This window comes from Papaver somniferum, chromosome 5 (genome assembly GCF_003573695.1).
Source record: "Papaver somniferum cultivar HN1 chromosome 5, ASM357369v1, whole genome shotgun sequence".
In the NCBI taxonomy this organism is placed as follows: domain Eukaryota; kingdom Viridiplantae; phylum Streptophyta; class Magnoliopsida; order Ranunculales; family Papaveraceae; genus Papaver; species Papaver somniferum.
The window spans coordinates 141781294-141808051 of record NC_039362.1 but is presented as its reverse complement, the minus strand read 5'-3'; positions in this window follow the sequence as shown (position 1 = coordinate 141808051).

Sequence of the window (26758 nt, the reverse complement as noted above, 5' to 3'; positions counted from 1 at the left end):
ACGAGCACCTGAATGCGCAAACGAGCATTCCAAAACACGAAGGAAAATGAACCTATGCAAAATAGGAAGAAAAATAATAATAATAAAATATTAGCAAAGGCGCTAGGGGACTGGGCCCACCAACCGGCCAGTCACGTCGTGGCAAGTCCCACGCCCAATTCTATATTTTATCATACTTTGTTATTTTTCCCTGATCTCATGAAAATCCTTTCATTTGAACAAATCTCCTTCGTCTCAAGGAAACTCCCCAGTCTCATGGTGTTTCCTCGTATCAAAGAAATAATAAAAAATTAGGAAAGGTGTCGTGGGACCAGGACTACTAGCCGTCCGGCCATGCCTTAGCCGTGACCGGTCCCACACCTCATGACTCGTCATTATTTTATTATTATTTTCCTCATCCCATGAAAATTCCCTGATTTAATGATATTTTCCTCAACCCATGAAAATTACATAAAATTAGGGAAAAACTCACGAGACCGGGCTCATTGGCCGGCCGACCATGCCCTAGCCGTGGCCGGTACCACACGCCCTTGTCTCATTATTTTAATATTATGTGTTTCCCTCATCTCATGGAAACTCCTTCATCTTGGTTTCAACAAACTCTTTGATTTTATGATATTTCCCTAAAATCATGAAAAATGTTATAAAATTAGGAAAAGTGCCTTGGGACCGGGCTCTTTGGCCGGACGGCCATGCCTTGGACATAGCCGGTCCAACACTTTATGATTCCTTCATTATTGTATTCTTTATTCCTTCATCTCATAAAGTTTTCCTGGTTTCATCAAAAATCCCTGATTTCTTCATATTTTCTCAAAATGTTGCTCAAACGCACACCGGAAAAATATCGAAACTCTCAGGACTGAGACGCGAACATTATGGTGACGCGGGCATGTCTCCTTGACCGACCAAGGCCGGTCCTAGGGCTTGCAAATAGCTGGTCCCACATGTTTTAACAATTTTGACCTAATTTGCTCAATTGCTCATATTGGGTCCAAACTCTTCCCAAACAAATGGGAGTTTGCTCAAAAGACCACCAGCTGGTCCCACGACCACCAGGAGACGGTATCATGACCCCTTGGTCGGTCCCTCATCTCTCCATAATTAGGTTCTACTACCTAACGCTCACACGAGCATTATTTTAATAAATGATTAGACCAGCATTCAATCATCTTTTCACCAACTGGTCTTCAAGAGACTTTGGTATTTTGCTCACTTGAGCATATGGGCGCTACATGGTCGATTCATCCCATATAGCCGGTCCTCATTCATTTCATGAATTATTTTCAATAAATCATCAGTTTATCATCAATTCAGCAGTTGATCAAAATTAGGGTTTCAAATCCAAGGTTCATAATTCCAGATTCAAACGCTAATAATTTTTATGTTGATCCCATGATCAACACCCTAATTATTATACTCGTTTCAGCTGCCAGTATTTTAATTTTATCATGGTCCTGTTACCAATGATTCCTCAAACGAGCAACATCTGCTCACACCAAAGAATATTGGTTCAACTATTAATATTCAATAATTCATCAAATGAGCAACATATGCTCAGATAAGCAATATTTGCTCAGATCAAGAAATATTGGTTCAACTATCAATATTCAACGACTCAGAACAATATTTGTTCACTTTAGGTATCAACATTTATTCGACAATATACCTTTGTCTCAGCAGACATGTTCGATTCTTGAGTCTCAGAACATTTGCAAAACACGTTCGACTCAGCAATACAAGGACTAATCGTCCCATAAAGTCAGGGACTGACTCCACAATCACGAGATGTCAATCACGTCACATGGGGGGATATTAACTAGGATTTTGGTCTGGCGGTCTATGGCACATGTGTTCATACACATGACGAGAATGCGAGCAAGTCTTGCAATTAGTTGGAGGAGTTATCAAAGTAGTGGGTGGAAAATTAACCAACTCTCCGCACGATGAGCACATGGTTTTGAAACGATTTTCCACTTCCCCACTCTTTGACTTCAATAACTGTGACACTTCATGGGATCAAGTTGTTTACAATTCCAGCAATATAAAAGACCTCTGAATCATGATTGAAAGAGACAAGAATTTCTCGACAAGTTCATTTGGACAATCTTTCGTCCACCCGAACTCATCGTCTGAGCAATCACTCTCAACTGAGTAAATTCAATCATTCATAACTTTCTTACACAGAATACATAACACACCTACAATCTCGATCACCATTGATCTCACACATTTCTCAGCTTCCCTCCTACAGATCGACCCATCCTCTCTTGTGACCGAATTGACTCTGGAACGTACATTGTCTTGGTTTATGCCGGAGTCCTATAGATTGTTCTCTCGAACTTAAAGCACTCCCTTCTTGCAGTGCATCTGTGTGAGGTTAAACATTTTTCTCGGTTCAAGGAGTCTCCTCCGCACGGTCGTCTCCTCAATTCTGTAGAAACCAGCAAATCGTTTTCCCCCATCTACACCAAGGTAACATTGATTGCAAACCCTGATTTGAAAACTATATAAGGGAGAACTCTAGCAACTGGGAAACCTAATCCCCACACCTCCTGTGTGATACTAATTGCGACTAGAGTTGATTCTTCTTTAACCTTAGTTTTTTTTTCCAAAATCCTGTAGGTTAACGACTTGAAGACTTCATTGGGATTGTGAATCCAGACCCAACTATTTTCTCTGTAGTTGTGTGTTCAGATCTTGCCCTATTCTATCGTATTGAGTACTATATTGATCTCTGATAGGCAAGTGTTTGAGGGTGAAAACTGCTTCTACCGGTTTTGGTAATTTTGTGTGGATGAGAAACGAGTCTAAACCCTAAACAATGCACTGCACGGGAGTACTTTTTGATTAGAGAGATCAATCTGTACAATCCTGGCCTAAACCAAGAAATGACCGTTCCATGCTTGCTTCGGTCACAAAGTGAAGGAGAAGGGTTGGTCTTAGGGAGGGAAGCGAAGAAAGTGTTAAGACCAGAATCGTTAATTCTGAAGGTGTGGTTGTTTACGACTTGTATCAGAAAGTAGAACTGGTTAGAAGAATGGAAAGCTATCAGGTGATTTATGGATACTGTGTTGTTCTCTTACCAAAACTTGTGCTTTGGTGGAAATAGGTGAAACCTATTTATACAAGTCGTAGTAAAACGTACCCTGGTCTCGCAGGAAGTGGACACGATTGAGTGGTGAAAGAGTGGAGTAACGTGTAACGTCAGGAATTATGCTTCCATAATGAAGGATCCATTTACACCATTACTTCTTTCCATTACTAACCGCCCCACTTCATGACACTTTCTTGTAACGGGCATATTGCATGCCGCACGCTGTAAACCGCCAGACCAATACCCTGATGTGTATCCCGCAGTTTGTGACATGTTTGATATCTCGAGTGTTTTCATGGAAAACGTGTAGCACTTTGCTACGTGTAGCAAGATAAAATCAAGAGTCTTGCCGCAGGAAAATAGCACGTGATGCTATTAGGCTCGTCTTGGCTGGTCTCCTAGAACTTGCCACAAGTTTGTCATTTCGGTGGCGAACTTCAATGGATGAGATCGCATTTCATGAGGAAGGATAGCCGTTGATTATGACTACCTTGTTTTTGCGCCTGATAATGGTGTAGTGGCGTTTTGGTGTACGCCAGTGGCGACGCGGCATGGATGGCATGGCTCGTGCATGCCAGTGTCACGGTGATGCAAGTGGCGCCTGGCGTAGCCATGACCACTAGATTTAGGCGACTGGTCGCCTAAAACTTGCCACAATCCTTCCAGCTCGGTGGCGAACTTGGATGGCTGAGATCGTATCTCATGATGAAGGATAACCGTTGATCATGACTACCTTCTGTTGGCGCCTGATAATGGCACAGTGGCGCTTTTAGTGCATGCCAGTGGCCTTGCGGCATGGCTGGCATAGTTCGTGCATGCCAGTGACACGGTGGAGTGGCTGACATAGTTTGTGCATGTCAACGACATGATGGTGTAAGTGGCGCCTGGCGTAGTGATAGGCTTCTAAAAATCCTACAAATGATAACCGCAAGTGCACGGTGTCGATTGAAGCTAATGTGCAAATACGGGTCGATCCACAGAGACTTGGGGTGTTATTAAGTTTTCCTAAGCTAATTCTCTAAGCTAAGCAGTGACTGTAAGTGACAGTGGCAGTGAGCCAAAGAAGCAAAGGCAATGAATAACAGTGAGCAATGAGCAGTGAGTTCTCTAAGTAAAACAGTGACAAAGAAGTAAAACACTAAGGTCTTGAATCCATCTTATACCTAGCTAGATAGTAGCAATTCTAGTTCATATTCTTGTCCCTAATGGAAAAAGGGGGAGGTTCATGCCTTCCTTAGTCCAGGGTATGCATTTGTGGACAGTTAATGAGCTAAGTTACTCAATCACCCCTAGCATTGAGTGTCTGTTTAAGGCACACTCAATCACAGGTGATATTACATACTAAGTTCATCACTTCCCTAGGCAACTGATCACTACAAGAATTCCTTCCTAATATTTTACCACCTAACAGGAATTAAATTTCATCTCAACCTTAGCACCAGTGATTTAGAACATACTTAACATGAAGATACAGATAAACATGGAATTAAACTAAACATGAGATTAAATTGAAACTGAACATGAACTTAACCCAATTAGGGGGTTTCTCGGATGACCCAAGAACCGTTTAAACATTCTACATCAGTTTCTATTTATAGCTTACATCAAACCCCTAATTTTGAGAAACCCTAAAATTTGAAAACCTAATTTGATTTGGGGAATTGCAATTTCTCTCACCAATTTCCTGAATTGAGCTCGACCCATGCTTTGGGTATGTCCCCTCTGCTCTTCTGAAGCTTTTCCTGCCCTCAATTTTGTCTTCTCCTCGCTGTTGGTGAAACCCTAGCTCGAGCTTTCTTGTCAAACCCACACCTAGGGTTCAGAGATGTGAATTTGGAAAGAAGTCTAGGCTAGGGAGAGATGTCGTGGTGTTTTCGGGTGGTTGTGGTGGTGGTGTGGTTCGAGAAGAAGGTGTAGCTGGTGGAGGTGATGGAGTTGCAGAACTGTGGAGTTTTTGGGGAAGATGAGAAGAAGAACCCGATGGAGAAGAAGGGTCCGTTTGGTTAGGGGTATAGGGTTCTGATGCTAGGGTGTGAGGCGGGTGTATCAAAGGTTGATGCTCAGCGAAGCGAAAGCGTAGGATGAAAAGATGATGGAATGATCCAACGACGCGATAGGAACGACCGTTGGATGATGAGATACAACAAAACTGACGGCTTCAGATGGAGTTAGGTACTATAGTGTTTGACAGGAGCTTCGGATTTTGATGCACAATGATGAGGCGACCGTTGGATGACAAGATGGATCCAATCTGACGGCTCTCATGGAAATGGGTATGGATAATGGAAATGGATTTGGGTGAGGGTTTTGGGCCTTGGGTATGCCAAGCCCATATCTTTTTTAAGAACAATTCTTCCTATTCAAGCCCACTTATCGTTGATCCGGCTCCTGCAAACATCATTCTTCCCTTCCTCCTAGCGAGAGTCTTTGCCGTTCCTTTGCTCTTTTCGCTCCGTGAGTTAACCAGGCTTTATTTAGTACTTAAAAATGCAAAATTAATTAAGAAAAGTATTTATTCTTGAAAACAACGAAAACACAGAATATGGGATAAAATGTAGAATTAATGCACAAAAGATGAGTTAAATGCCAAGAAAAATATATAGAAATATGCACTTTTTAGCACTCATCAAATACCCCCAAACCTGAATTTTACTTGTCCTCAAGTAAAACAAAACTAAGGAAATCCTACCTATACCACTGTCGCTGGTCTCTCGAATGCATTTAGCGTATGCACTAAGCCTTTTAAACCACTAAGTGTCCCTAGTGGACGAGTGAAGTCTCGTGAAGGTTTGCTTAGAACGTACCTACAAAGTTCTAGGTCAAAATATAAGCTCAGATTCCATCAAATGTGACATGTGCAAGTCAGTTTAAGCTCACAGCAAAATGGAGATGTCAATCTAGCTATCAAAGGCACAATCCTAGCACTGATAACAAATAAAGACATGTGATAGAGTGTAAAGTGTATCTACACATGTGTAAAGAAAGATCGGATGTTATGACTACTAATCACCAAGAGATAGTTTCTCAGGCTAAGAACCAAGGTCGAAATCTAGCTAGCTGTCCGGACTTTACGAGAATTGTGAATGAGTTGGAGGTATTTCACAATTACTCGCGTTGTACATCAATGGCATACACCCTTCCTTGCTTATTACAATAAAACACAAAAGATGACTTTACATGACTCTTATTTACATTGACTACTCTCTTTTATTTTTGGAACAAGAGAGGATGGAATTGATAAATACTTGATTGATTTTTTCATTTTTCTCATTCTTTTTTTGACTTTTTTTTTTTCTGAATATATACATCATTTTTTTTTAACAAGCAATACTTTTGATACATATACAAAAGGAAACAAAAGATTACATGACACTTTGCAAGAGGTAGCCCTTTTTGATGCACCCAGTTAAATTCGATGGTTATCTTTCTTAATGTTACCTCCACCTTCTATCCCAACCAACCAAAGAACAAGCTAGTCAAGTTTCGTTCAGTATTCTAAAGTGATTGGCAATCGTGACTTCCTATCAAACACCTTGAAGATCGAGGCTATACATGTATTGGTAGATCGTGCGCGTGCAAATTTCTTATCACTATGTGAATTGTGCTAGAATCAGGGTGCCTAAATATCTAGACTAAGACTCCTAATAATTACATATTTGCACAAGAGTCAACATTTCAAGGTAAATGAGCTCCATTTTATTTTTTTTTTTTTCAATTTTATTTTTATTTTTTTTTTCATTTTTCATTTTTTTCAAAAAGAAGGAGTTCTTGTTTTCAATTATGGCATATTATCAAAGTATCTACTTTTCACCCCCAAACCTAAACTAAACATTGTCCTCAATGTTTCAAATATGAACAAAATTATAATACAACATATGAAGAGGATCATGTTGAGTAGAGAAAAGGAAAGAGAATACCCGATTTCGGCGAAAGCAAGATTAGAACTCCGTTATTCAAGGAAAAAAATCCAACATATTTCAGCCGAGATCATATTGGATTAGCAAAATATATACAAAAGGAACAAAAGGGTTTTAAGAAATTTTATCTACTGGATATACAAAAATTCACCATACACTAACAATCTAAAGAGTTGAGGATCAACCCAAAAGACAAAGTGTAGAGGTTTCAACAGCTTCACACAATAATAATATGATAGGCATGCAAGTGAAGCTGTGAAACAAATGAGCTACCCCCAAACCTGGATTTTTCAACGGATAAAATTTTGGAAACAAAATCTCGCAGTTTTGGGGGTTCATCATGTACAAGGTCTAACTCGAAATGAACTTTGCTAGGGACGGGTACACATGCTAATTCCAACTGTGGTTCCTCAAATGTATTATACTTAGAAGCAAAATAGTCCAAAAGGACTTGGGAAGCACACAGTTCCAAACCTAGACTAGGGACTCTCAGAAAAATCGGTTTGACAATATGGGTACAAACCAAATCTAGGTTGGGTGGAAGGCCAACAGATTGTGACTTATGTAGGACGATAGACACATCATTACTAATCACATCAACATCTCCTAAGTCTTCTACACGTGTCACAACATGCTCACAATCATCAAACAAATTGGCAAGATCACAATCAGAGTCATCAACATCATCAACAAATTTATTCTCATGCATCGGCAAATCAGGAGAAATATCACAATGTGACCTAGGTAGAGAATCATACACATCAAATATATTTTCATGCATATTAGCATTAGTGTCTACAGAAGATTCAACTATTCCTATGTCATGCTCATCTTCGCAGAATAATTGTACGAATCCCATGTCAATATCAAAATCATATGAATTACAATGAGTATTAGAAAAAACAACATTCATGAAGGTCGAGGGCGAGAAGCCATATGTTATTGAACCAACAGGTTCCACAATATTTTCATGTTCTTCTAACAATCATCATAATCATCATAATCATCATCATGGTAGCATGCATATTGGTCCTCATTAACAGTGGTGGTGTCATTAGTCGATTCATGTTCCTCTAAATTAGGTTCATATTCAACATCATTTACATGAATGGGACTAGACACTTCATTAGGGACAACATACATTTCCTCATGAATTTCCTCCTTTTGTAGGTGAAGCAAAATCTGATCTAAATATGCATGAATTCGTGATGTAGATCTATCAAAGTTTTGCTTACTGAGTCTTAAAGCTTCTGTGGTGGAGTCTAAATTCATGGGAGTACAAAATTCTCCATGTTCAAATTGTGGTGAATGGTACATGTGTGCATGGTCATTAGGGTTTACAAAATATTGATCGCAACCCTCAAAGGATTGATTATGGTCCCAATGACTACCATTCTCACAATTTATGGGCATTTCATACCTTGGATTTTCTCTAGATTGCCTAAAATTATGCAAAATATGACAATTCTCAACAGGGTGGTCTAAACTACCACATGCTGGACATGCATAGATTTCAGGTTGCCTAAGAAAATTAGACGTGACAGATTCCTCATGTGATTGCATTTCTAAAGCTGCGATTCGAGCTTCTAATTGATCGATCAGTGATGATTGTGTGAGTGAGGAACTAGAAAAATGTTCATTTTCACGTTGTGGTGAATGATGCATGTGTGAATAGTTATTAGGGTTCATGTATTGAGGCTCGGGACTTTGAAAATGTCCATAATAATTCCTATAACTATTGACATCATGGTCTATGGGAGGTTCATAACGTGGAGTATGTCCATACGCAAGTTCTCTAAGGGATTTGTTGTATTCCCCAACTGTAGACCAAGATCCAGACATGATTTGGCTCAAAAGCTAAGTAACTATGTTACAAAGCCCAAAATTTGGTTTTTTAATGGGTTTGGATTTTTGGGAAAATTTTGGTTTTTATGGGTAACATTTGGTTTTGTCGGGTTTTGGAAAAAGAAATTTGGTTTTTAATGGGTTTTAAAAAATTTGGACCTAATGGGAAAAGAAAACACTTTGGTTTATTGGGTTTTGAAAACTTTGGTTTTAGACTTTGAAGACAAAGCCCATTTGGGAGCTTTTGGTTTTGATGGGAGCAAATTTGGCTTTAAAGAGGTAGAAAGTTTGGTTTTTAATTGGGAGCAAAAATTTTGGTTTTAGTGTTGGGAGCAAGCCCACATTGGTTGGAGAAATTGCTTTGCCAAGGGAAGGTGAACTAAGCCCACAATGTGTATGCAAACTGAAACCCAATGTAGCTTTTGAAACAGCCCAACCGTTGCTTGTTTGGTCTGAGGCCCAGTTGGGCTTTTAAAAGTTCAGTTTTTCTAATTTAAAACTACAGGCCCAAATCAATCTAACACCACAAGCCCACAAGCAATTAAACAAACAAGCCCAAGTAATTAAGATTACAAGCCCAAAGAAAATATAAGCCCAAATGTTGGGTTTAATATTACAAGCCCACAAGAAAAATGGAAGCCCACAGGTTGGGTTCTCTAATGGGTTAGGCTTACTTGCTTAAGCACAGCCCAGCTCAGTTTGGTTGCAAAAGCCCAGTTGGGCTTTGGTTCATCCTAAGCTTTGGCTTCAACACTCAAGGCCCAGTTGGGCTTGGTTCAAATCAGTTCACTTCACAAGCCCAGTTGGGCTTTATCTTACACCAGCTGCAGCAGCTTCAGCAGGGACTCAGCAGCAGCAGCAGGGAGCAGCAACAGCAGCAGTCTTGGCAGCAGCAAAGGCTGGCAGCAGCAACAGGAAGCAGCAGCAGCAGCACAGGCTCAGCACCAGCAGCAACAGGAGCACAGCAGCAGCAACAACAACAATAGCAGCAGCACCAGACAGCACAGGTAGGCTTCAGGCAGCAGTTCTTGGCAAGCAACAGGTCAGTTGGAGAAGGCACCTGTTACTCAACAGAGTTATCAGTTAAGAGCAAGCTACAAAGAACAGGAAAATTACACTAGATGCTACACTAAATGCTCATGCAGGAATGCAATGCAGATGCAAGATGTTGATGCAGACAATGATGCAATGATGCAAATGGACTAGAATGAAATGCAAGATGGCTAAGAAATCCTCAAAACAGCACAGCCAAGTCCCCGGCAGCGGCGCCAAAAACTTGGTAGGCTTCTAAAAATCCTACAAATGATAACCGCAAGTGCACGGTGTCGATTGAAGCTAATGTGCACATACGGGTCGATCCACAGAGACTTGGGGTGTTATGAAGTTTTCCTAAGCTAATTCTCTAAGCTAAGCAGTGGCTGTAAGTGACAGTGGCAGTGAGCCAAAGAAGCAAAGGCAATGAATAACAGTGAGCAATGAGCAGTGAGTTCTCTAAGTAAAACAGTGACAAAGAAGTAAAACACTAAGGTCTTGAATCCATCTTATACCTAGCTAGATAGTAGCAATTCTAGTTCATATTCTTGTCCCTAATGGAAAAAGGGGGAGGTTCATGCCTTCCTTAGTCCAGGGTATGCATTTGTGGACAGTTAATGAGCTAAGTTACTCAATCACCCCTAGCATTGAGTGTCTGTTTAAGGCACACTCAATCACAGGTGATATTACATACTAAGTTCATCACTTCCCTAGGCAACTGATCACTACAAGAATTCCTTCCTAATATTTTACCACCTAACAGGAATTAAATTTCATCTCAACCTTAGCACCAGTGATTTAGAACATACTTAACATGAAGATACAGATAAACATGGAATTAAACTAAACATGAGATTAAATTGAAACTGAACATGAACTTAACCCAATTAGGGGGTTTCTCGGATGACCCAAGAACCGTTTAAACATTCTACATCAGTTTTTATTTATAGCTTACATCAAACCCCTAATTTTGAGAAACCCTAAAATTTGAAAACCTAATTTGATTTGGGGAATTGCAATTTCTCTCACCAATTTCCTGAATTGAGCTCGACCCATGCTTTGGGTATGTCCCCTCTGCTCTTCTGAAGCTTTTCCTGCCCTCAATTTTGTCTTCTCCTCGCTGTTGGTGAAACCCTAGCTCGAGCTTTCTTGTCAAACCCACACCTAGGGTTCAGAGATGTGAATTTGGAAAGAAGTCTAGGCTAGGGAGAGATGTCGTGGTGTTGTCGGGTGGTTGTGGTGGTGGTGTGGTTCGAGAAGAAGGTGTAGCTGGTGGAGGTGATGGAGTTGCAGAACTGTGGAGTTTTTGGGGAAGATGAGAAGAAGAACCCGATGGAGAAGAAGGGTCCGTTTGGTTAGGGGTATAGGGTTCTGATGCTAGGGTGTGAGGCGGGTGTATCAAAGGTTGATGATCAGCGAAGCGAAAGCGTAGGATGAAAAGATGATGGAATGATCCAACGACGCGATAGGAACGACCGTTGGATGATGAGATACAACAAAACTGACGGCTTCAGATGGAGTTAGGTACTATAGTGTTTGACAGGAGCTTCGGATTTTGATGCACAATGATGAGGCGACCGTTGGATGACAAGATGGATCCAATCTGACGGCTCTCATGGAAATGGGTATGGATAATGGAAATGGATTTGGGTGAGGGTTTTGGGCCTTGGGTATGCCAAGCCCATATCTTTTTTAAGAACAATTCTTCCTCTTCAAGCCCACTTCTCGTTGATCCGGCTCCTGCAAACATCATTCTTCCCTTCCTCCTAGCGAGAGTCTTTGCCGTTCCTTTGCTCTTTTCGCTCCGTGAGTTAACCAGGCTTTATTTAGTACCTAAAAATGCAAAATTAATTAAGAAAAGTATTTATTCTTGAAAACAACGAAAACACAGAATATGGGATAAAATGTAGAATTAATGCACAAAAGATGAGTTAAATGCCAAGAAAAATATATAGAAATATGCACTTTTTAGCACTCATCACGTAGCCATGGCCAAGAGATTTAGGCGGTTGGTCGCCTAAAAGTTGCCACAAGTCTGTTAGTTTGGTGGAAAACTTGGATGGCTGAGATTGCATCTCATGGGGAAGGGTAACTGTTGATTGTGGCTACCTTCCGTTGGTGCCTGAAAATGGCACAGTGGCATGCTAGTGGCTCCGCGGCATGGCTGGCATAGTTTGTGCATGCCAGCGGCACGATGGTGCAAGTGGCGCCTGTCGTAGCTGTGGTCGCTGGATTTTGGGAACGTTGGTGTTAGATTCAAACGTGGTGTGGCAACATCAGTTTAATGGCCACATTGATTCCTATGTCTTGTGGAGTATTGTTTGGCTCGGTTGGCGCGACAACTTTGCCTAAATTAGGGTTTGGCATGTCGAAACCCTAATTAGCGTATATGGCATGTAGTATGCAGTAGGTGGCACGTTTGGCATGTGCGATTGGCATGTTTGGCGCGTCGTTTGGCATGTGGGCCTGGCATGCGCGTTTGGCATGTTTGGCATGCCGTTTGGCATGTGCGCCTGGCATGTTTGTTTTTGGCATGTTTGACATGACGTTGGCATGGTTTTGGAAATCCAACTTGGTAGGGTAACCTTTTGACACAATTTCCACCCTTTTTAAAGTGTGGCAGGTTTAGAGCAACCTGATTGGTCAACGAAAGCAGGGAGACGGCCAAGCATGGGTGTGGCCACCCTTTTGGTGCGCGTAGCAGGTTTAGTGCGACCTGATTGGTCGATGGGAAATAGGGCCGGCAATTATGGGACCAGCCACAACTTATGTGCATGTGGCGAGTTTAAGGCGACCTGATTGGTCGAGGGAAATAAGGTCGATTTAGGATGGGGCATGGCCGATGGCAAATGGAGCCGGTTGGCCTAAGGCATGGCCACGCCTCTCTTTGTTGCTGCTCATATCCTGTGGATCCTTGCTTTCTGATTCTGGGCAAGATTTTGCATATGCTAATCCATGGCGGATTAATTACCTAGTTTTCCTAGGCTTAATTTCGACAAGCAAGGTCTGACATACTGCGCAAGGCGCAAAACCCTAACTTTTGCAAATTAGTCAGGATAATTGATTGAATTCTATGTGTTGAGACAGAGTTATTTTAAGTTCATTTCCAGAGAGCAGCATGCTTTCTGATTGAATACCTTATGCAAAGACCTTATCCTTGATACTTGAAAATTCGTGCTACTCTACTGCGAGTGAACACAAATTGTCATGCCATATCAACATTAAGGGTTCAGCCGGGGAACATAGCACAGAAAGCATTCAAAGAAACTTATATTAATTGAATGTAGGCAAGGTGCCTAAATTTACAGAATACCTAGGATTGTTGTTACATGCACCATTCTGGGTAAATTTTATGAGAGAATATTGAGTTGTTCAATAAGTGTGCCAGTGAAGAGGTTAAACACCCATCACCTTTACACGGCTCTGTCTCTTTACAAAGTTTCGGCCTATTAGATGCATGGTTTTACAATTTTAGCCCTGAACTAAAAGCCATCATCAACATTAAGTCCCCTTCTTAGCACGTAACAATGGCATTGTTGCGGGTTAAGCATGAGATGGTGACAGACAAGAGTCAAATCGAAAGGGCAAGACATGAAGAGATTGCGAGGGAAATACGACAAACCTTTGGCAGAAGGGACAAGTAGTCTATGATCCTTGTGTCGGCGGCTTGGCCACAGGGTGATGACGAGCTTTGCTTCCCGGAATGTTGGTGCTAACTTGGGACATGGGTCTGATGCTGACGCCGCGGCTTCGGCTGTGGAGCGGTAACGATGGCGTTTCTGTCTTGGGCCACGATGGAGATGGCACCTGGATTCAGTCTGTGGAATGATAGAAAATGGACTTGGAACTTTGGTTATCCAAATAGTGAAGATGGAGCCGGATATGTTACAGGATGGGCAGAGATAACATGGATTTGATCACGCAGTGCTGGAGCCATGGCGCTGCTTGTTAGGCTGTGAGCGGGAAGATGGCGCTGCTTTGTCTGGCTGCGGGGTGGGAAGATGGCGCTGCTTTGGCTGGTTGCGTAGCAGGAAGATGACGCTGGATAGGTCATGGAATGGCAGGGATGGTTGCTGACCTGGATTCCAAACCCTAATTATCCGTACATTCAAGTATTTAATCCAGCTGGTATCCCGCGTTTAGAGCCTTGATACACGGCTGGTGATAGACACATTTGTATGTCTAAGTTGTCCTCAATTTTCTGTATTGTTGGTACTCAATTTCGTACTTATTATGGTGTTTTATGTGTTTGTAGGTATTTTTGGGAAATAAACATTTTTGGAAATTTCGATTCAAAAAGTTGATCGGGGCACCCCGGAGGACATTTGCTAAGCGGACTCCAAGTTTAGATAAGGGGCACCCTCATTCTCAGCACCCCCGACTATGTGTAGACCAAATTAATCTTTAGCACCCATCTTCCTTGTTTGAATTTTGATTTTGGCGGGAAAATGGAACAGTGAACTGGTAGAGTTTAAAATCAAGAATTTGACGTGATTTCATGAGACTCAATGGCCGGAAATTATTGGGATGACTTGATTGGTCTTAACAAGAGTGGTGTGGTTGATATTTTCGGTTAAAATTGGCTAGATATTCGACGAGAAGAAATCAGAGCAACACGGTTACGGGAGGAGAAATATACGGGATTTCGTTATTCTTCTCCGTGTTTATGTGTCTACTACTCGAGTCTGAATCATGTTCAACCTGTTATGGAACATGTAGGGAGTGTGCTAGAATAAAATCACGCATGGAAGAGATTAAAAAGGGAAGAAAATATTCCCAAGAACATTTTGTTCACTGCCGACTGATGACAGGATTTCAGGAAGTAATTGAGGGTGATTCCGGTGGCTGTTGGGTATATAAAGGATCTCAGGGAGTCAGGAAAAGAAAGAAGGGAGAATTGGGATAGTTTAGAGCATTACAAAGCCGAGAAAACCAGAGTTGCAGAGACGAGTTTTCTTCTGGTGTAATGAAGAACACGAAGAATTTTAGACCCAATATAATTGTCGTTTATCAACAGTGACAACGACAAAGCGCTAAAGTGTCAGCGACAGTTTCTTAGTATCGTTCTGTAACAATATCACTTGTAACAATTATATGTGTTACCAATCTCTGTTTTCATATATTTTCATCCTTGTAAGCACATTTTGAGCAATGAAATCATACTTTGAGCGTGTTTCCATCATGATGAGCTAGACCTAATCCTTGGGGCGACGGAGGAAGCTATCTTTCCAATGAAAAATGGTAATTCTTAATTATTTAATTTGTGCAATTTTTATTTATGATTATTTGCCTAGATTGAAAATAGATTTTATGATTTTTGTTAAACAATTGTATTTTCTTTTGACGGAACATGCTTAGCCTAGGGTTTTGATGTCTCATGCTTTAGATTAAAATTTGTTGTTTCTAAAAATCTACTTTTGCAATAGTTGAGAATCAATTTGAACGTGTGGAATTGCATGATTATAATTAGTATCACTTTGGAATTGGTAAATAGCGGAATCCTAGCCCCAGTCTCTCCATAATTCTCACAACACTCTTTATTCGAGTTTGTTATTTTTATTTATAACAATTAAGTCTAAAAAATCTGTTTTCACAAGTCCTGAACGAACCATTACTTACCATTTCTACAACCACTGTAAAAATACCATCAATTTTTGGTGCCGCCGACGCGGACTTGTCTTTAGGCTAGAGTTTTTAGATTTTTTTTTTTTTGGTTTTTATTTATTTGTTCTACTTTACGTTTTTGGGTTTTTGTCTTTTTACTACAGATTTTGGAATTTGGAGTGAAAGAAAAATTTGCCAAAGCTTTTGGTGAATACTTAAAGATTTGGAGTTAAAGACAAAGCGAAAAGAGCGAAAGAAAATTAAAAAAAAAAAGAGAAAATTTTATTAGATTTTGTTTTTATCTTTTTGATTTTTTTTTTTAATTTTTAGAAATTGTATTAGGATATTCTCTATTTTTGTAATGTTCTTTTATTTTTGCACTTCCCTATTTGGACTTTGGACTTGGACATTTGGACATTCTTTTATTCTTTAAACCCTACGGAAGGGTAGTATATTAAATATTAAACTGTTTGCAGAGAAGGACGGCGATTACGATATCGCCTCGGCCCCTCGGGTTCGTACATGACATTGGAGTCGTGGCCCGAGTCGACTACAACGGTTCATCCCCCGTCTGGAACGGGAGGTAAGTTTGTCGAAACACTCGCGAATCCCCTGTCAGCGAGTTACTGTATTCCTTCGTTTGCATATATGCTGAGGAATTGAAAACGACTACTTTAATTTCCTAGTAAAGGGCAAGGACTGGCCATACAAGATAAGGGTTCGGATTTCATCACCGTTCTCTTCTTTCCCGCCTTAGGAAAACGAAACCAAACGCGAACCTAAGCCTAAAATTTTGACTAGAACGAGACCTATAGGGTAACGAGCTTAATAGGAAAGTCGTTCGAAAAATATTGGTTACTCTTTTGAGCATACTTTGAAGTTCATGATGGTTTCTGTGAGTTGAATACGCCGCCTTGTAACGCCGGTGAGGCCTTGGGTATCAAAGCTCCACGCAACTTCCCTCGTCCCTATTCAACTTACTTTAACTCGGATCGATTCCAAAGAGGTTTGCTCAGATTGTAACGAGTTCCTTTTCAAAAAAATAGAAGTTGGTCTAGAAACAATCTAAGTGGAGCCATCATGATTTTTGTTTGCTATAAATCTTTAGGTTTGTTTTGGTGGAGTCTGTGTTTGCTTAGAACCTCCCTTCCTTTAGGATTTTTATTTTTTTTCTATTTGTTTTTTTAGTGTATGCCCGAGGTCATTAGAGAACGGGCTTGGAAAAGAGACAATCTAGGTCGATTGATTAGAGAAAAACCTAGTAACTCTTCTTGCGAAATCAGGGAGCTCGAAGACTCTTCTTTTGGGAGCCCCGTTTTTGGAAACTTCAGTTTTGAGAATCTGTCTCTTCGTGAGGAAAGTACCCTTAGTACTTCAGCTGTGCCAGCAATGGCTACTTTGAAAGATTACATGTACCTAACTAGGACCAACCGAGCATCGTGCATTAAATTGCCAGCCTCTACGGCTAATTATGAGTTGAAACCTGGTATCCTTCAGATGGTCCCTATATTCTTATGAAAAGACGATGAGAACCCTTACTTTCACATTAGGGACTTTGAAGAAATTTGTGAAACAATTAAGATTAAGTACCTTACTGATGAAGTCTTGAAACTTAGGATGTTCCCCTTTTCCTTGAGAGATAAAGCCAAGACCTGGCTTAACAACCTACCATCTGAATCCATAGAAACATGGCAGGAACTTATTGCTGCTTTCTATTTGAAATTCTACCCTAAGCATAAAACTGCAGCTGTTAGGCAAAAAATATAGTTCCAGTATGCAACAAGAGGGAGAATCTCTTTATAGGTTTTTAGAGAGATTTAATGATCTCCTATCCCAATGTCCTCACCATGGATTTGAGAAGATGAAACTAGTAGAGATTATTTATTATGGTTTAGACTACTCTACCAAAGCCATGGTCGAGTCTACGTGCGCTGGTGAGTTCACTAATAAAAATGTCGATGATGCTTTTACCTTCTTAGGGGTTGTTGCTGAAAAATCCCAACAATGGGAGCCATGTGTTGAAACCCCTAAAAGACTCTTGGTTAATAGAAATAGCACCAATGTGGTAGATACGAGTTTTTAGTCAGATGCTAAGTTTGCTGCTTTGTCTAGAAGGTTAGAAGCTTTGGAATTGAATCAGTCTAAACATAGGTCTCTTGTTGAACCTGATGCTAGGAATAGAGCCTCTCAAGTCTCTAGTTGTGGAGTAGAACCCGATAACTCGTTTTGGGAAGGTCAGGTTAGTGAAGAGCAAGCCCATGTTGTCTATAACAACTCTAGGTTTGAAAACCGTCAGAAGTTTGACCCATACTCAGAGACTTACAACCCTGGTTGGAGAAACCATCCTAATTTTTCTTGGTATAAGGGCCAGAATCAAGGCCAGTCTAGTAATTCTCAGCCTCCCCCAGGTTTTGGATATACTAAGAACTTTTCAGGTCAAACCCAGTTTCAGAACCCTTCTGAGAGTAAAATTACTAGCTTAGAGGAATCTCTTAGTATATTGACAAAAATCCAAGATATGTTAGCAAAGAGCCACGTTAGTTTTCAACAGGAAACCGAAAAAAATTTTCAAACTACTAATCAGACTCCTTCTAAGTTAGAACTTCAAGTTAGTCAAATAGCTAAGACTCTAAGTGAAAGAGATAACGGAGGTTTCCCTAGTCAACCACAACCCAATCCTAGAGGAGTTCATCAAATATCTTTAGTTGGTGAAAAATCATCAAATCACGTTAATGAAACAACCCTTAGGAGCGGTAAAACGGTAGACAATAAGGTAGCCATGCCTAGTGGACATACTGTAGTTCCACCTTCTACTTCCGAAGAGGAGCCCATAGTTGAGGAAACTGAAACAATTTCTAAGGAGTCCCAAGAAATTCCTGATAGGACTACCTATGTGCCTAGAGCCCCATATCCACATTTGTTAGCCCCAACAAAGAAGGAGTCGATTTTCAACGAGATAATGGAAACATTTAAGCAGGTGAACATCAACATTCCGTTATTATAAGTAGTTAGGCAGATGCCCGCTTATGCCAAGTTCCTTAAAGATCTTTGTACACGAAAGCGTAAGCTGAGTATCCATAAGAAAACCTTTTTAGCTGGTTAAGTAAGTTCAATTCTTCTGAACCAAACACCCCCTAAGTATAAGGACCATGGATGCCCCACCATATCTTGTGTGATTGGTGATCATGTAGTTGATAAGGCATTGATTGACTTAGGATCTAGTGTTAACTTACTCTCATATCATGTGTATACGCATCTAGGACTTGGTAAGTTGAAACCGACCAAAATGACACTTCAATTAGATGATAGGTTTGTCAAAGTGCCTCGTGGTGTCATAGAAGATGTTCTTATTGAGGTTGATAGGTTCATATACCCAGTGGATTTTCTTGTTCTAGATACCCAGCCTGTTTAGGACCCAAGTGCTCAAATACCGGTGATTTTAGGTCACCCATTTTTAGCCACATCTAATGTTGTCATCAATTGTAGAACCGGACTTATGAACATATATTTTGGTAATATGACTACTGATCTAAATTTCTGTAATGTCATTAAGTCTTCTGAGATAGATGATTTAGAAGTGGTGAACATGATTAGCACTCTAGTTCCTGATCCTTTCGTCTGCACTATGTTTGATAATCCATTATTTGATGAACCTTTCAGTGCTTCGGAGGAGGTAACCATGACGAATAACTTAGTTGATGAGCTTATGCTAGAGATTTTCTTTGATAATCCATTATATGAGGATGTTGTTCGTTTAGATGAACAATCCCCAAAAGAAGCTAGTATTTGTGCTGACTTTATGGACCCTAGAACCCATCCCATAGTTTTTGGTCCATTTGAGGATATTGTTCACCCTAAGTTTGGGGGTAATGATGACCCTAGTGATCGTCATGTATCCCTAATTAAAGTCCCTAACTTGTGGCTCAAGCTTTGTGCGTCTAAGATACTACTTGAATTTCTTCAAACTCTGCTACCCGATCCTGCAGATACTGTCCATGAAGAAACCCAATTCTTAGAGACATGTCATTCGATTAAACCTGTTTTCCTAGACACTTATATAGAGCCCAAAGAGACATCTCAGATAAATCTAGTTACCTTGATGAAATCCCTAGATCAAGTTATGCTCCGTCAGCTCATTTTTTTAATCCAAGATGGTAGTCTTTCTTTTGTGTCTGCTCTATTTGGTTCTGAGGACCCGCAACTATTTCGGCTATTGGTATATGACTTTGGAAGGTGACAATCCTTTTTGAGGTATTTGATGTCCAGCTAAAGACTTTAAATTTAGCATTTTCTGGGAGGCACCCACACTCATGCTTACGGTAATATCCTTCCTTATTTCTTTTTCCATCCATCAGGTGGTAACAGTTTCTCCTTGTTCATGCTTTTAATTTCATCTTTAGAACATTGAGGACAATGTTAGATTTAAGTTTGGGGGTGGGAAGAAACTTTTGTTAGCTTTTAGTTGCAATAAATAAACTCCAGAGCCTAGAAATTTATGCTTATTAAGGTTGGCACTAACCAATCTAAGTGGATGGGAACATCTTGGTTGTAGGAGTTGAGGAACCAATCTGATTAGATGGAAACATCTAAAGAGTCTATTCATAAAAGCACAGAGCTCAGGTGTTAAAATTAAAAAAAAAACATGGTAGTTTCGCCATATCTCGTTGAATCCTAATCCTTCTGTTTTTATTTTTTTAAGTGATTTGGTGGCGCACACGATTCAAGTTGTTACCATTGCTAGGGTGAAATAGAGTGATTGAGATACAAAAAAAAGAGACCGGGCCATCAGACCAACCGGAATAAATTCAATAAAGTCGACCACTGGTGCCCTTATATATGCCAGTTGTGTTGACCTAGAGTTAGGTTTATCGACCACTTGTCCCCTTGTATGTGCCAGTGTGTTGATATTAGTCAGACCGGTATCTCAGTCCATTAGGATAGGTTCATCTTGACAGAGGCCTTCAGACAGATATGGGAAACACAGTTCACTTTAAACCATCTATTTTTTCTCTTTATCCATATTCTTAATCTTTCCATGTGATTGGTTGACTCCGGTTATGATGACCAGAAACTATCTGAGTAGAGCTCTGTCACTTATATATGAATTTTAGTATGCTGAGTGCAAACTCGTGTACAACAATTGGAATTTCGCATCAGGGTACTTTCTCCTGTAGACAATGATAGTATGCCAACCAAGGAGATTCTTTAGTGCCTTCCAAGGTTCTGCGTAGATAGCTACGGTCTGGAGTAAAGGTTTTGTGGGTACACCTCTGGTAAACCCTCCCGAGATTAACTCGGTCACTAGGGCCACCTAGTGAGATAGGATTTTATTTTTCTAGATTAGATTTGCTCGAGGACTAGCAAATAATAACTTTGGGGGTATTTGATAGACACATTTTTGTGTCTAAGTTGTCCTCAATTTTCTGTATTGTATTGTTGGTACTCAATTTCGTACTTATTATGGTGTTTTATGTGTTTTTAGGTATTTTTGGGAAATAAACATTTTTGGAAATTTCGGTTCAAAAAGTTGTTGGGGGCACCCCGGAGGACATTTGCTAAGCGAACTCCAAGTTTGGATAAGGGGCACCCTCATTCTCAGCACCCCCGGCTATGTGTATCCCAAATTCATTTTTAACACCCATCTTCCTTGTTTGAATTTTGGTTTTGGCGGGAAAATGGAGCAGTGAACTGGCAGAGTTTAAAATCAAGAATTTGACGTGATTTCATGAGACTCAATGGCCGGGAATTATTGGGATGACTTGACTGGTCTTAACAAGTGTGGTGTGGTTGATATTTTAGGTTAGAATTGGCTAGATATTCTACGATAAGAAATCAGAGCAACACGGTTACGGGAGGAGAAATACACGGGATTTCGTTATTCTTCTCCGTGTTTATGTGTCTACTACTCGAGTCTAAAGCATGTTCAACTTGTTATGGAACGTGTAGGGAGTGTGCTAGAATAAAATCACGTATGGAGGAGATTAAAAAGGGAAGAAAATATTCCCAAGAATATTTTGTTCAGTGCCGAGTGATGACAGGATTTCAGGAAGTAATTGAGGGTGATTCCGGTGGCTGTTGGGTATATAAAGGATATCAGGGGGTCAGGAAAAGAAAGAAGGGAGAATTGGGATAGTTTAGAGCATTACAAATCCGAGAAAACCAGAGTTGCAAAGACGAGTTTTCTGCTGGTATAGTGAAGAACACGAAGAACTTTAGACCAAATATAACTGTCATTTATCAACAGTGACAACGACAACCAACAGAGGGTCGCAGCGCTACAGTGTCAACGACAGTTTCTTAGTATCGTTCTGTAACAATATCACTTGTAACAATTATAAGTGTTACGAATCTCTTTTTTCATATATTTTCATTCTTGTAAGCACATTTTGAGCAATGAAATCATACTTTGAGCGTGTTTCCATCATGATGAGCTAGACCCAACCCTTGGGGCGACGGAGGAAGCTATCTTTCCAATGAAAAAGTGGTAATTCTTAATTATTTAATTTGTGTAATTTTTATTTATGATTATTTGACTACATTGAAAATAGATTTTATGATTTTTTTTAAACAATTGTATTTTCTTTTGATGGAACATGCTTAGCCTAGGGTTTTGATGTCTCATGCTTTGGATTAACATTTATTGTTTCTAAAAATCTACTTATGCAATAGTTAAGAATCATGGAATTGCATGATTATAATTAGTATCACTTTAGAATTGGTAAATAGCGGAATCCTAGTCCCAGTCTCTCCATAATTCTCACAACACTCTTTATTCGAGTTTGTTATTTTTATTTATAAAAATTAAGTCTAAAAAAGATGCTTTCACAAGTCTTGAACGAACCATTACTTACCACTTCTATAACCACTGTAAAAATACCATCAGCTGGTAAAAGGGTTTTCTTTCTCAAGCTTCATCAAACCTCCCAATATAAGAGGCGATCTTGAGCCTTTATTTCATATAGATCACTATAGAATTGCATCCATCCTCTTCGCAGGTACCGTCTCGTGTCTCTTCTCCTAGTTCTCTATTTTTTCTTCTTCATCATGTAGATTGCCGATGCAGACATAATATAAAAAAAATAAAAAATTATTTGTTTGTTTGTAGTGCACGATGGGATCTTCTGGTGATGATCATACCTTTGACTCCTCGGAGAAATTTTTTGAAGTTGACAAACCCAGGTTTTCTTCACATGAGGAGATATTAAACCAAATCAACCCTTTGTTCCATGCATCCGGATGGATTATACAAGGCATGTCTCTCACCCGTCTAGCATCGTGCGGGTCCGTGCTCATGCTTTCATGGCTTTGATGGACATGAAGGAGAAATTGAGACATGATGAAGCGTCCCAGTAAGTCAGGAAATCTCAAAGTGATGAAGCTTCTCCACATCCCAATGTCAGGGCTAATTGATTTACTTCTCAATTGAAACAGCGAAGAACTGAGCCCAAGAAACTTCTGGACGAGGGCCAGTTTGATTACCCCGTCCATAATGGCATCATAATCCTTGATTCTGACATGGACGAACTGGAGCATCCTCAAGGGGTTGTTGGAAAAGTTCCGGAGAAAGATGTTGACGCGGTTTACGAGATTGAGGCAGCTTCTGGAGTGGACGCCGAAGCTGCTGCTGGGGGAGTTGAAGCGCGCTGAGGATGTTGTCAAGGCAGATGGTGAGGGGGCGAAAGCATATGTTGGAGCCGCCGTCGAAACAGATCCTGGACGGGATGCTGAGGCTGCTACTGAAACGGCTTCTAGATGGTATGTTAAAGCTGCTTCTGAAACAGATTCTGGATGGAATATTGAAGATGCTGCTGAAACGGATTCTGGATGGAATATTGAAGCTGCTGCTGAAACGGCTTCTAGATGGGATGTTGAAGTTGATGCTGAAACGGCTTCGGGATGGAATGTTTTCTGTCGGAGAGGGTGCTGGGGAAAGTGCTTGAAAAAGCTCTGATGTAGGCGTCATTAACAACTGGTTTTCCATTTTGTGATTTCCTTCCGCAGAGAAAACAATCTTTTCGTAGATGTTTTTGATACTTCAGTTTTTTCTTTTTGTTCGTGCGACTGAAGCCATGTTTCACCAAGTAATATTCTTTCATTTATGTTGCATTGATAATTTCACATCTTTGATTGAATGAATAGAATCTCCCGGAAGAGACCTAAAACCCCTTTTGCGAAAAACAAGTTCTTCCACCCTTCCAAAGCGATTCAGCGGATGGGAAGCCAAATCACATAAATGACACAACAATAATGATAGTAGGCGTGTCACATTCTCTTCGTTTATCCACTTCCATGGGAGCGCCTCGCATGACGTTGGCAACAGTAACTCAAAACAGGGAAAAACAATAGCAATGATTAAGGATTTTGACCAACCTTTTATTGGATTTTCCCTAGAAAATTACACAGGACGTCTATGACGTGCCGCCTGGGTATGTATAAGTTTGAGCTGTCACAAGCTAGGAAGCACATCGTGAGAAGTAGAGAATCCTCTTCGGGCAAAAGTTGAAGCCAGATGTTCTTGAAGAAAGGCGTCCGTGCCTCCACTCGATGATCTTCTTCCTTTCACATTCCCTTATTCAGTATTTTTTTTCTTTTTCGAATAAGATATTTCTTGTAGGGTTTGATTTTTTCTGGTTTTTAATTGATGGGTAATGACTTTGTAGGTTTACTGGATACTTTTCCCTTGAGATGATTTAGGAAAACTTATTTTGAAATAAAGATGCTTTTAATTAAAATCGAAACCCTAATTATTAATGCAAGCAGTGCAATCATTTTGAAGGGATTACAATTATTGCAGGGAAAAGGGAAATTACTGAAGGAAATACTTAAAAGGAAAACGCTGGAGAAAAAGGTAGCACAGCGTTTTAGGTATTGAAGGGCTTGAGCCATCGCGAGTGAATTGTCACGCATTCCAGTTTGTCGGCATTGATGAGTTTGCAGTAACCTCCCAAGAAAACATCTGCCACCAGTTATGGCTCGTCCTCCCTTTCTTTAGGCGAATCAGGTTGAGCGGATAGCTTCACTTACATCTCCGACTTGAAACGCGGTCGCCTTGACTACCATATCTCCAATTTGAAACGGGTTTGGGCGTTGCGCAACCACTTGATTTTTGAGCTCGTTATCTTTGACTGAGACAACTTCTAAATTTTTGACAAAGCATTTGAAAGGCCCAGAATCCCATTCACATCTCTTAATGACGCCCAGGTTGATAACTGGACCGAGTCCCCATGCCTGACCGAGAGGAGAAGTGACTGGGTGCAGAAAGGGTTGTTTAATGAGACTTACTTGTGTTCGGAATCTTCGGATGAACATTGACGGGATTTCTCCAGGTAATTGAGTTACCTGGGTAAGTTGTTGATACAACAACATGTGATCTTCAGGGTTGGATGACTTGTTGGAAATTCTTTCGGGTATCGACACCGACAGAGGGGATACTCCTAATTTTGCTTTATTGCCATGTACCCATGAGCGCCCCAGAATCATGTCGTAATTTGAGAGTTCTTTGACAATGTGGAATTTTCCACGTGTTAGAGCATCTTCCACCTTAATTTCAAGGTTGATGTAGCCATATGCGTCTATTGCTTCTCCTTCCAAGTTTTTGACCACAATTGGGAAAAGAGTATCCTTTTGCTTCGAAATTCTCGCAGATCTCAGAGTCTTGATGGTAATGATGTTGAAGTCAGAAGCCGCATCGATCAATGTTCTATCAAGCTCGGCGTCCCTCAGATGAACCGTGGTCAGCAGTCCCCAGTTGCATTTCCCAACACCGCTTCATGAGAAAGCTTGGGATTCCGGTGTGGTTTCTTCAATAAGAAAAAGTCGCTTGACCGACAGAACGTGATTAAGGGATGTGAACATATCTTGACGTTGCGCCTTGGAGAAATAGATAATTTCACATACATGCTGCATCATGGATTGCACGGTTTTGCAAAAAGAGTCTCTAGAGAGCCTGCAACTCCTGACTGGAAGAGGATCTCTGTGAACTCCCTCATTGCCCAGTTGAAGTTCCCATGCATCCACATTTTCTTTGAAGATACGCTTTAATCTATTGCAGTCACTGGTCGGGTGATGGACAAACCTGTGGTAGCGGCAATACTTAGGGTTTGCCATTTCCTCTTCAGTTGATGGGCGCCTGATAGGAGGCAGCTTGATGGCGCCATCTTGGATCCATGCTTCCAAGAGTTCAATTACTTCTTCGATTGGGAACGGGAAATCTAAGGCCTTTTCTCCGGCTACTGGATGTTGTGCAAAAGCCTTAGCTGCGGTCTTTCACGGTGAAGCCGCCTGATGTACTGGAATTGCGCGCTTGGATTATTGTTCTGCCGCTGGAGCCTTCCTTTTTCCTCTTTCACTTACCATGCTCACAGAGGGGCCGGTGTTATATTTCTTGTTGATGAGAGGTATATTTCCTCGAGTTTCGTGTGCATCTTCAACCTTGGATGGCCTGGTTCTTTCCAACAATGCTGGTGCTGTTGTGGCCGACCGTTTAGCACCCTCATGAAGTTTAGAGAATGTCTGGAATCCCAGATTCTCCAGTAAGGTACGGTAGATGGGAACCATGCCATTGATGCAAGAATCCACTAATTGTTGTTCGGTCATATTTGGGTCGTGACAATCTAGCGCTTGAATTTTGAATCTTTTAACATAATCATTTGGATGTTCATTGTTTCGTTGAAACATACTTCCTAAATCTGAGAAGGTAATTTGCTCAGACACAAAGAAGTACTTTTTGTAGAAAGTCGTGACCATGTCTTCCCAGTTGGATATGCTAATCGGTGTAATGCTTTTGTACCACGTGTATGCTCTTCCGGTAAGTGACTTCGAAAACTCTTTACAACGGAGAACATGATTGTATTCGCGCTCGCCCAAGGATTCCAAAAATCGAGAGACATGTTCACGCGTATTACATGTGTCGTCATACATGGAGAATTGAGGAGAAGAGTATCCTCTCGGAAGAGGAATTCTTTGTACTTCAGGAGGATATGGGGGTTGATGTTGATGCATGTCCGCGGAATAGCTTTTGTCTCAGTTTCAAAGAATTCGTTCCAAATCTTCTCGTGTGACAAAATTGGATGGTTGATTCCTCTCCGCTGGAGCTCATGAACGAGTCTCTTCATCTACAAAGGTGCGCCTTGCTGAGTTATCAGCGTCAGGAGTATTGAAGGTGTTCCTCATTGGCTCTAGTTGGCGTGATGCCTGTGGTAGCCGCTCCGTCAGTGTATTGAGGAAAATAAACACTTCTTTCTGAGTCGAAGCCATATCCGTTTGA